Source organism: Sus scrofa, chromosome 5 (genome assembly GCF_054392235.1).
Source record: "Sus scrofa isolate SSC_HxYL_T2T_F1_AM1 chromosome 5, Sscrofa_HxYL_maternal_Yorkshire_Landrace_v2.0, whole genome shotgun sequence".
In the NCBI taxonomy this organism is placed as follows: Eukaryota; Metazoa; Chordata; class Mammalia; order Artiodactyla; family Suidae; genus Sus; species Sus scrofa.
In genome coordinates, this window is record NC_139387.1 from 79,269,586 (window position 1) to 79,281,820 (window position 12,235).

The 12,235-nt window shown below is 36.6% G+C and overlaps 1 protein-coding gene across 4 annotated transcripts in view; it reads left to right on the top strand.

Moving 5' to 3' along the window:
• The window catches only part of CNTN1 (contactin 1), a 327,378-nt gene that overhangs the window by 76,037 nt on the left and 239,106 nt on the right, over positions 1 to 12,235 (top strand). For 3 of the 4 annotated variants that reach the window (XM_003355617.6, XM_013997945.3, XM_013997946.3), the window contains exon 2: positions 3,079 to 3,124. The exons of the other annotated variant lie outside the window; for it this stretch is intronic. The gene's annotated coding sequence lies outside the window, so the exon portion shown is untranslated. The remainder of the gene's footprint in view (positions 1 to 3,078; positions 3,125 to 12,235) is intronic. 4 annotated transcript variants of the gene reach the window in all.

The following is a 12,235-nucleotide window of genomic DNA, read 5'->3' on the forward strand; positions in this document are numbered from 1 at the left end:
CATAAAATGAGTCACCAAAGTGAAGTTCTGGAACAAGAGTACCCAAAAGCAACATCATTAGGAGAATAAAGCAGCATAAAAGACTATAAATGTAATTATCTCTGTGTCTTCTCAATTGTACTCTATTACAAAGTGGATACTTATTGATTTATTTATTGTCTGCACACATTTTGGTTTCTGCATCTGATTTCATATTCTCATAGGGGGAAAAGCACAGTTTTCCCTTAGAGTAGCAACACTAAATGATCAAAGTAACTGATATTTGGAAATCATGCTCTCCACTCTTCTCTTCCTTCTACTATTATTCATCTTGAGAGATTAAATTTTCTTTAGAGTACGAATCGAATGCTATTTTGCCTTGTTACTTAAGAAATTATTAATCCTGGAAGTTATACTTTGTGACAAAACAATATTTCAATTGATTTACTTTTTAAATTTTCTGTAAAAAACAAAGTGTGTCCAATTCTTGAGGAAGAGGGCTATAATTTTCCTGTATGAAAATATTGAGTAGTCAAAGTATGTCTAGAAAAGATTTTCTCTCCAGCCCAGCACATGGCTTTCCCTCTTAATCAAAAAAGGGGATTCTAAATGCCAACTCCACTCAGAGGAAAGCCTATAACAGCTTCCTTTATCTTACTGAATCCAGAGAACATGCTTCCATCCTTATCTGACTTGCCCTCTGCAGCCTCCACTGTCTTGACCAGTCAGCAACCCCCACCCAACCCCAACCCCCTTGTACAGATCCTTCTTCCTCTTGTGTTCTGTAATGCCATACTCTCTTGGATTTTCCTGCATTTCTTTGTTTCTCCTCAGTTTCACTGCTGGTTCATTTTCCTCTGTTCATTCTTTAAAAGTCTGCATTCTCCTGGGCTTGTTTTCATCAGCCTCTCGTCTCACGTTTCTGACTCTGCTACCTTATTCAATACAGTTAAGTCTTTAACAATACAGGCTATGTTAACTGGCTCCCTAGGTTTAATCATGGGCATTAATTTTCTACGGCTGTATAACAAATCACCACAATTTTGTGGCTTAAAACAACGCTCATTTTGTATTCCAAAGTTTCGTAGAAGAGAAGTCTGGGTGGAGTTCAGCTGGGTTTTCTGCTCAGGGTCTCAACAGGCTGTAATTAAGCTGTAGGTCAGGGCTGAGGGCTCTTCTGAATGGCTTGAGGTCTTCTTCCAAGCTCACTGGTGTTGGCAGAATTTAATTTCTTATGAGTGTAGGACCAAGTCCCCATTTTCTTGATGGCTGTTGGCAAAGGTCTATTCTCCACTCTGTGTTTTAGCCTTATGACCTTCCTTCCTCCAAGGTGCTGCATTCTTTCTTGCCTCAGCACTTTGCACCTGCTTGTCCTTCAAAAATAGCCCCTATTTCCTGTTCCTGTTCTATCTTTGCCTGATAACTCTCAGTTTAAATTTTATTCCTCATGGATGTCTCCCCTAATCCCTCCTGACTAAATCAAGATCCCCATTACATTCAAGGTACTGTATGAGTCTTCTTCATAACGTTTAATATACCTATAGCTAGGTATTGAATCATTAGTTGATTAGTATATGCATCATTCTGAGGAAGAGGTGATTGAGATCAGATCAAAAGGAAGAGCTTCAGCCATATGAAAAGAAAGATTTTGTATTAATGAGGGAAAATGACATAGTATGTATTTTATTTTACTTTATTGGATTATAGTTGGTTTACAATGGTTTTTTTTGTTGTTGTTGTTGTTTGTTTTTTTTGTTTTTTTTTTTGGTCTTTTTTTTAAGGGCCATACCCAAGGCATATGGAGGTTCCCAGGCTAGGGGTCAAAACAGAGCTATAGCTGCTGGCCTACACCACAGCCACAACAACGCCAGATCCAAGCTGAGTCTGCAACCTACAGCACATTTCATGGCAACGCAGGATCCTTAACCCACTGAGTGAGGCCAGGGATCAAACCTCTATCCTCATTGATGCTAGTCAGATTCATTTCTGCTGATCCATGGTGGGAACTCCAGATTTACAGTGTTGTATTGGTTTCAGGTGTACAGCAAAGGGAATCAGTCATACATATAAAGATATCCATTGTTTTTTCCCCCATATATGTTATTACAAACTATTGAGTAGATTTTCCTGTGCTATGTAGCAGGTTGTTGTCATTCATCTATTTTATACAGTAGTGTCTATGTGTTATTTCCACCCTCTCAATTCTTCCCTCCCCACAATGGTTTCATCTATGGTATCTGTAAGATTGGTTTTGAAATCTGTAGGTTTTTCTTACATTTCTCAGAATGTGCATTTGAGGGAACAAGCTTCCTATGTAACTAACTCTGTATTCATTCAAATCAAGCTTACCTTAATAGTATTGGGGAAGGAGCACACTTGTGATCATGCAGGTCGCTGAAGACCTGAATGAGAATGTGAAAAAGTGTTCCATAAAGGACAAAACTCAAAATGTAAATTTTGTTGCTGTTATTGTTAATATCACCAGATAGCAGTTTATCCTAACACTTAGGCTATATTGCATTTGATCCATTTGATTGCACTCAAATGCTTGGTTTCCTCTGTCAAATGATTTAGGTCTACCTGTGTTTTTTCCCTTAAATTTATGTATGTGTGTGTATTTGTGTGTGTGTGTATTACCATTTTATCTATCAATCAATATGTATGCACACATAGGGGATATACATATAGACACATATACATATGGTATATGTATGGTTATGTGATATAGACAGATGCTCCCTAGTGTTTGGTATCATAAAATGGGTCAAATTCAGCTGTGTCCTCATGATAGTTTTATTAAAAATGTCCATTTTAATGTAATCCAATACTGCTAAATAAAACGGTACTTGGGATATAACCCATCAATAGGTTTTGCAAACAATATAAAAGTGAAATTCTTTCAGCTTAAAAGTGTTTACTAATTTTTAAAACATATTTTATGAATAGTCCAAATTGTTAGTAGTCAGGCAACAAATAAAAACTTCTAGAGGAAGAAAATGCTATTAATTTTTGTCGAAAATATTAAAGAGCATTGCTAAAAGTAAAAGCATCTTTATCTTCAAGCTAACTGACTGAAATTTCATAATTATCAATTTGTAGATATCTGCTTTGGATGGTTTCTGAAGTTAAATTCAGAAGTCTTAAGGTAAGCTGTTTACTTGGGGTATGTGTGTTTATATGTGTGTATTTTAGTTTTAAAGAATAAAAATATATGGCAAAATTGTATGTAATAGAATATTCAAACTTTTATAGTTACTAAAAATTGAGAAAATTTCCAATTCATTATAAACACTCAATGATTATTTGCTGTGTTTTATCTTTTTGTAAATTTATCAATTTAAAAAATATCAAAGCATATGGTAACTTGTTTGATGACTCCCTATTAAATGTTCTTCTCTCAGTGCCCTCTTGGAAAATACCCATACAAGTAAATCGCTGAGTAATACATGAAGCAATTAAAGGACAATTAATACTGAATAGTGTAGTGCTCAATATTGCTGAGTTAAGAGAGGTTGGAATGAGTTATCAAATATGGGATGGAGTAATGAGACATGTCATGGAATGGAATCAATAATAATATAATAGCAATAATAATACTATTTACTTAATATTATAACACAGGCAGTCTACTAAACACATTATATACTTTATTGCGTACAATCCTTACAATTTCATGAAGCAAAAATAATATCCTTGTTACTATTGTTAATCTCTTTTTACATTGAGAAACCTGAGGCTGGTTAAAATTATATAGCTGGTAACCAGCTGAGGCCTAACTAACACTTAAGTTTGGGTTTCCTATCACTGTGTAAGCTACCTGGAAAAGATAAGAGTTAACCAAAGTTTGAGAATTTTCTGAGAAGACAATGAGAAGGGAATGTGTTGTGATATGAATAATGAAGAAAATGTGAGATATGCTATAGATATGTGCTAGGGTGAATGGTTGGAATGAAGAGCATTTGAGGAAAATAAAATAAAAGTAGCCAGAACAGGTAAAGATTATGGACGTATTTTAGTGGCTAATACTAAGTTATTGTTCCAGTTTCATCTCCGATGTCCTCTCACTGAAAACTATTAGATTGTATTATTACTGTTGGAAATGAGTATAAGAATCCACAATGTGTTCAACCCCCACCCCAGTGTAGTAGGTTAATGTAAAGTGTTTTTAAAGCAGTAGGTTAAGGATCTGGTGTTGCTGCAGCTGTGGCATAGGTTACAGCTATGGCTCAGGTTTGATCCCTGGCCTGAGAGGGTCCATATGCTGTGGGTGCAGCCAAAAAAAAAAAAAGACAATAAAATACCAGAATTAGAAGGGATCTTTGAACATTATCTATTCTTGTCAAGGCAAGAAATGATGTCCTATTCTAATAGGGGCCATGGAAATAGAGAGGCATGTTACTGCTAGAAGGCATGAAAGTGATGGAATCGCAGTTCTCTCTGTCCCTGTCTCGCCATATTAAAGCATTGGAATGGCAGACATTTTACAAATTTATTAAATCAAAAGTACATTTTCAGAGAGAGAGAAAGAAGACTCACATTCACGCAGATTAAAAAGAGGGCCCAACTCACTCTGCAGTAGTCTTCTTACCCCACAATGCAGACCTGAGTGGAGACCCAGTTTGATCTTCTGATTGGTCTTGGTCAGGATACCTTATTTGCATGGGAACAGGTTATACAGAGGCGGGGTGGGGAATGGGCAGTATTCCTTCCTTACCAGGTTGTTCAAGGTGGGGGAATGAGACAGGGCCAGAGGCTTTGGGTTTAATCTCCTTGAAGGGGACTTGAAGCCTATAACAAAAGCAAATAGATATGACAGTTCTTTATGACAGAGTAGATAAAAGGAAGAAAGAAAGAGCAGAGAGGGTTTTAAGTTTATTCTCACAGCAAAAAGGGAAAATTTTCAAAACTTACAGAAAGGGAATATAAACTTTTTTTTGGAGAACAGAATGAGTTTGCTTTCTCTATTTTGCATCTGAAATATCAAAGGGGGCCCACATTTACATATCTTAAAGGACATAGGAAGTTAAATTAAGAAAAATGTGAAGATGGTATCCTAATTCCATTAAATGTATTTATTACTTTAGAAGGAGTGATTACTATGGAAAGATTAGTATAAAAATAGAAGCACATGGGGCTGATATTTAAATATCATTTTTAGTCGAACATTTTAAAAATAAAATATAGCTGTATAAATTTGGAAAATATATGTGAGAAGATGAAACTTGTACTCCTTCTATGCATGACTCCAAATTCTCAAAACTTTTGTTTGGGATTTGTTTGTTTGGTAATGTAAAGTTTTTTTAAAGTAAGTAATGCAAATTACTTAAAAATCAGCTCTGGAAACCTTTTATTTAAATGCTTTAAGCATGTAAGTATTTTCTTCCATTGGGAATGATTATCTTTTAAACAACGCTTCAGGTAAAATAAAATTACTTTTATTTCAGAATCTAAACCCTCATTCATGCACTGTGCAATGAAATGTGTGAATGAGGTGGTAAAAAGGAAGAGAAAGAAAGAAGGGGAATGCTGCATAGTGTACAAGTTTCATCATTTGGAGAGATGTCTTTCACTAATGCTGGCCTGCAATACTGTTTTTAGATTTGTTTGCTTGTTTGTTTTTTGCTTTTTACAGCCGCACCACGTGGCATATGGAAGTTCTTAGGCTAGGGATTGATTTAGAGCTGCAGCTGCCAGCCTATGCCACAACTGCAGCAATGCTGTGATCCGAGCCCTGTCTACAACCTATATATACCACAGCTCAGGGCAATGCTGGAGCCTTAACCCACTGACCAAGGCCAGGGATTGAACACCCATCCTCATGGATACTAGTCGGGTTTGTAACCTGCTGAGCCACAATGGGGACTCCCACAATACTATATACTAAAACAATTTTTCTTAATGTTAGTTAAAAGGTTATATATATATGCAGAATTATAAACTTATATTTTACTAAACATACTCACTCATAGATTAAATTCATCAAATATGTATTCAATACCTAAATTCAGTGCTGAATTCTGGCCTACTACAATGCTTTTAGTAGATAGGGTTTCTCTTTTCAAGATGCCTTCAGTCTAGCTTTTTTTTAAAAAAAATACGTAGACAAATGATTATAGCATAATGTAATCTCTTGCTATGGAAGGACAGGCTTGGATTCCTTTTGAGTGGATCAAGACTGCTAGTAAATATGATCAAGGAAGTGTATCTTTATAAACCAGGAGTAAATATACTTTCTAAATATAGATTTGAGCTTAGTTTTTTTTTTTAATGTAAAAACAGTACACTACTGATAACATATAAAATGAGTACAAAGAATTTGAATTCCACAGAATTTGATTCTCAGACTATTTTTTTCTTACATTCAAAGTCTGAAAGAGAGTCTTTATATAGTGCTATCAATATATTTTTAGGGAGTTCCCGTTGTGGCACAGCAGACGAATCCAACTAGGAACCATGAGGTTGTGGGTTCAATCCCTGGCCTCCCTCAGTGGGTTAAGGATCCAGCGTCGCCATGAGCTGTGGTGTAGGTTGCAGATGCAGCTCGGATCCCACGTTGCTGTGGCTGTGGCGTAGGCCAGGGGCTACAGCTCCGATTAGACCCCTAGCCTGGGAACCTCCATATGCTGCAGTTGCAGCCCTAAAAAAGACAAAAGACAAAAAAATTAAACAAATATATATATGTATATATTTAGAAAGTACGGGTTTAAAATGTGAAACATATTGTCTGTGGTCTACTTATTTTCCTTGACATTAGTTCTATTAGGAATTGGACTTGTTAAATGTATTAAGGAGTCGACTGGGGAAAATGTCACTTTGGTAACAGTATTTCTTAAGTTAATAAATCCCTTGTACTGGCAACAAAATGCATTACTTTTTCAAAAAATAAATTTGAGTAGAGTTAAAAATTATGGAGTGTTTCTTTTCTGGCAGCTGTTAAATGAAAAACTCTAAAAAAAATATGATGATAAAATATGTCTTTTAAAATTCTTTTCTGAGATGGTAAAAAAATCTAAGAAAGCTAAGAATCCAGAGAGGATGAAATCAAAGTGAAAACAGAAACTCAACTCAAGGGTCAGGTAAGGGCAAAGCTGGGACAGAAGATGAAGCAAAGGGCTAATATTAGTTGGATTCTGTCAGAAGTGTCTCTCTCAGGAGAACCAGGATCCTTAAGGACAACACAGTAAGAATAAGGGTCTATAAAAAATAAACCTACCACCAAGAAGGTGCATCAAAGAAACATGCACTGGGCAGAGGGACACAGATCTACCTTTAGAACTCAGAACAGTTGGGCAGTTTTCACTGATGTTTGGTGGTAGAATTTACCCTTGTGACCCAGCAAACTCCATCCAATAATTTAGAGTTGTACCTGATTCACAATTAGTGAGTAAAAGCAAAATAAATAATTTGCAGTGTGAATCCAATTTCACTGTTTCCAAGAAAAATATCTAAAATAACTAGTTACCAGTTTAAAAAGTACAAAAGTATAAGAATAAAATATACTTGAAAGAAGGCTGAAGAAAAACATGACAGAAAATAAAGACTTACAAAGACCTGCTGTATTGGAATGATCAGATTTGGAAAAGAAGTATGTTTAAAATTCTAAAATCAAAAGTAAAATGACTTTTCTATTGCCGCCCTAACAAATGACCACACACTTAGTGTCATAAAACAACACAGGTAGTACAAGTGTCACCAGATTAAAATCAATGTATAGGCGAGATAGAATTCATTCTGGAGGCTCTAGGGGAAAATCAAATGAGTTTCTTGTGCATTTGGGCTATTGTGGTTGTAGGACTGAGCTCTTTGTTTTGTTGTTGGCTCTAAGTTGAGGGTTCCTCCCAGTTTTCAGATGCTACCACATGCCTTAGCATTGGGTCCTTTTTTAAAAATTTCAAAGCCAACAATGGCAGGTTGAGACCTCACATCTTATCTCCCTGTGGGTTTTCCACGGATGTCACAAGGATTCAGTCCATTAGGTAAGAGACTCACGCACAGATCTTTCCAAGAAAATCTCTTTTCTTGAGTTCCCATCGTGGCTCAGTGGTTAAAGAATCCGACTAGGAACCATGAGGTTGTGGGTTTGATCCCTGCCCTTGCTCAGTGGGTCAAGGATCCGGCATTGCCATGAGCTGTGGTGTAGGTTGCAGACATGGCTTGGATCTGGTGTTGCTGTGGCTCTGGCGTAGGCCCAGTGGCTACAGCTCCGATTAGACCCCTAGCCTGGGAACCTCCTTATGCCGCGGGAGCGCCCCCAAGAAATGGCAAAAAGACAAAAAGAAAAAAAAAAAGAAAGAAAATCTCTTTTCTACTTTTGGCTTCTGCTGAGATGACTGATGGCATTTATAATCACTTCCTTTATTTTTCCAGTCTTTCTTGTTACTGATTATTCTGATGTTTTGATCTTTCTGAAAGAGTTTAGAAAAGTAATCTCTTAAAATTAAAATTAAATATCTTAATTTTAACATTTTGCCATGTAGGTAAGCTGAGCATAGCAGTTCCTCTATCAGTCTATCCCTCTCCTCTTGCTTTTTACTCTAAGGAGAAAGAAATCAGTCTGAACACTCAACACTTTATTTGGAAATCTCCTCAGCTAAATATCCAAGTTCATCTCTTACAAGCTCCACTTTCCACATAACTGCATGACACAATCCTGCCAAGATGTCCGTATAACAAAAATCCCTTTTCCTTGATTTCCAATAAGGTATTCTCATATCCTTCTAAGCCCTCACCAGCAGCATCCTTAAAATTCATATTTCTATTTATAGTTTCTTCATGATCATTTATATTTTTCCTGAGGCAATTTTGAATTTCTTTGTAATGCTGCTCAGTTTCTCCTAGGCTTTTCATATTTCTTCTGTCTATTCAAAGAAATCTAGGCTTTTTCTTTCATGCTTCATAAAATTTTTCTAGCCTATACCCACTACATGATACCAAAATTAATTCCACATTTTTAGATATTTGTTACAGAAACATTTCAATTCTAGTACTAAAATCCATATTAATTTTTTATTGCTGCTAACAAATCATCACAAACTTGTGGTTTAAAACAATGTGAATTTGTTATTTTATAGTTCTGTAGAACAGAAGCCTAGTACAGCTCTCATTGGACTAAAGTTAAGGATGACAGACCATGTTACTTTCCAGAGGCTCTAGGGCAGAGTCACTTTTACTGACTTGAGTTGAATTCCCTGTGGTTGTAGGACTGGGGCCCCTCTTTTCTTGCTGACTATAAGCTAAAAGTTGTTCCAGTTTCCAGAGGCTGCTGCATTTCCTGGTTTGTGGTCCCTTCCTTATTTTTTTCACAGCCAGCAACAGTGGGCTAAGTCCTTTTCACATTTTATCTCTCTGGCTAAGTTCTTTTCACATTTTATCTCTCTGACCTATTGTCTTCCTTCCTTTTCTGCTTTTAAGCATATGAGGAGTTCCCGCCGTGGCGCAGTGGTTAACGAATCCGACTAGGAACCATGAGGTTGCGGGTTTGATCCCTGCCCTTGCTCAGTGGGTTAACATCCGGCGTTGCCATGAGCTGTGGTGTAGGTTGCAGACGCGGCTCGGATCCAGCGTTGCTGTGGCTCTGGCGTAGGCCCGTGGCTGCAGCTCCGATTCGACCCCTAGCCTGGGAACCTCCATATGCCGCTGGAGCGGCCCAAGAAATAGCAAAAAAAGACAAAAAAAAAAAAAAGAGAGAGAGCATATGATTGGATTGGGACCATCTAGGTAATCCAAGATAACCTTACCATGTCAAGGCCACTACCTTGATCATGTCTGCAAATCCCCTTTCGCCATGCAATATAACATATTTGCAGGTTCTGAGGATTAGATTATGGGCATCCTGGGAGGGGGAGAATGGGCATTATTCCAACTACTAAAAATATATTTGAAAAAACAAAACATAAAATATGAGCAATGAACCAGAGACTATAAAAATAAAAGTTGTTTTGAAAAAGAATAATAGAAATGAAACATATTATGATTGAAATTATAAACTTAAAGAGTAGTTCAGTAGAATTGACCCAGCTGACTTTGGGATCCAAAGAAATTATTATCAAACAAACATCACAGAAAGGAAAAAAAAAAGTGCAAATTATGGCAGTGAAGATGGACTATGGAGCCAGTGATGAAACAGAATGGAAAAATGGAAAATGTGTAAGTGGTGCTCTAAAATCAGAATATAGAAACAAGGAAGAGGAGAAAATATTTGAGGAAGTAACTGTGGAGAATTTTTCAGCTCTTGGATGCCTAAGGAACTTGAGACAAGATAAATTACAGGAAAGTTTACAAGTAAACACATAAAAAGGAAACTGCAGAATATCAATGCTGTTTAAAGAAGAGCTGGAAGAGATAGCACTGCTGAGTGAAAGGCAGTTCGGCTAGTGGACAACTTCTAAGTAGCTAATGTGGAAGCCAGAGTTACCAGGATAAGAGATCTCTCAGAAAATTCCATTTCTCTGTGAACAGCCCCGACCTCATGCTACTCAAGTCTCTCTCCAGTTATTTGTTGTGAAGCCTTTATTTGTATTTTTCACTCAACTTTTAAATACAGGATAATATTTCTAATATCCAACAAATATGAGCATAAATAAAAGTAGCATATTTAAGTAATAGTTTATTCAACAAATATTCATGAGCAGCTCCCTGTAATGCTCACTATGCAGGTTCTAGTCTAGGCATTGAAAAAAACAAATGCCTAGACTAGGCATTTTATTTAAAAAAAAAATCTATCCCTGTCAAGTTATCTACTTATAATATTTCCTGAATTAAAAGTTGTAAGCATAAAGTCACACCATTGTGTTTACGAGGTAACTTCTCTTCTTTGTCGCTTAAAAACTTTAATATCTGTATAACTTTTTTCTTGTATGATTTTTGGCAATTCCATGTACTCTCTTAAATGCTACAGTTTGCCCAGGACTTGGCAGCTGTCATCAATCAAAAGTAATTTGTTTAGCACCAAATATATGCTCATTTTTGTACTTGGCACTTTCGGGAGTAATGGAAAAAGCATTGTTGCCCTAGTGTATCCTTCAGTGCCATTAAAAACTATTTATTATAGTAGATTTTGGCAGACTCTCCCTATTGTTATTTCTGTTGCACAATTAAATTATTTTAGATGTTTAATAAATTGAGTTCCTCATCAATTACATTAGAATGAATTATTGAATAGATATTAAAAGCCATTGTTTTATTTTTCAAGCATGGCTAATGTAAGAAAATCTCATGACTTTTTATTTTCATTTCATTAAAACAATAATTTTGTTGATTCAATAAGAGAAAATCCAGGAAGGCACAGGGAATTTGGTGCCTGAGACTCAATGAGGAATAAAATAAAATGACTGTGAACTTTTCATAAAGCAAACATGAGCTTTATTTTTCTCCCAGAATTGCATAATGGCATTCATCTGGAGTTTAAGAAAACATTTTACTAATTATTAATGAATAATAAGTTGCTAAGTCTTGCTAGATGTATAATTTTATCTGGAAAATATATAATGTGGCATTTGTCTATAGAGGATAGAAGATTAGTGTCAAATAGAATTGGTTTGAATTCTAGCTTCGCGTGTTACTAGTTGTGACTCCCTAGGCAAGCTATGTATCTTTTCTGAGCCTTTTTCTCATGATAAAAAAATTAGAAGCAACTGGAACTCAAATGCCACCACGTCTCTTTTATTTTTTTACAAAACTCGGAACTTGGCATGCCCATATTAGCAAGAAGTCCAATGCCTCCCTCTTGAGGTCCTCTCCATCCTCACTCCCATTGTTAAAGATTCCCAGAGGATCATTCCATCTTACATAGTCTTAACTGCTTCCAAATCCCAGGCAGAGAGAAAACCAGGAAGTCCGTCCATTGCTTTCTATCAGCACACATGGAGCTGCTATGAAAACCTGGATCCCTTGCACATTTTGAACTGATGATTTTGCACAGGGATAGGAATGTCCTATCTGAACAGATTCCTGCACACTGTGGGCTTAAACGATTCTGTCATTTAGAAGCTCAGCTACTGTTCCTACAACGTCCACTGTCCTACAGTGGCCAGGACAAGAAAGGCTGCCAGCCTCAGCCTTTCCTCAGGAATCTCTAAACCATGGTGCTGAGCTTGGGCCAATGGCCATGCTCGCTCCCTGGCCTCATGGTGACCTCTTTGAAGCTTCTGATATTCTTTCCTACCAACAAGAGAATCAGAAGCAGAAATCCTTTAAAGAGATTTCAGTAATGTTAAATCACAAAAGGAGACTTCCCTAATCCCAAATAACCTCTTGG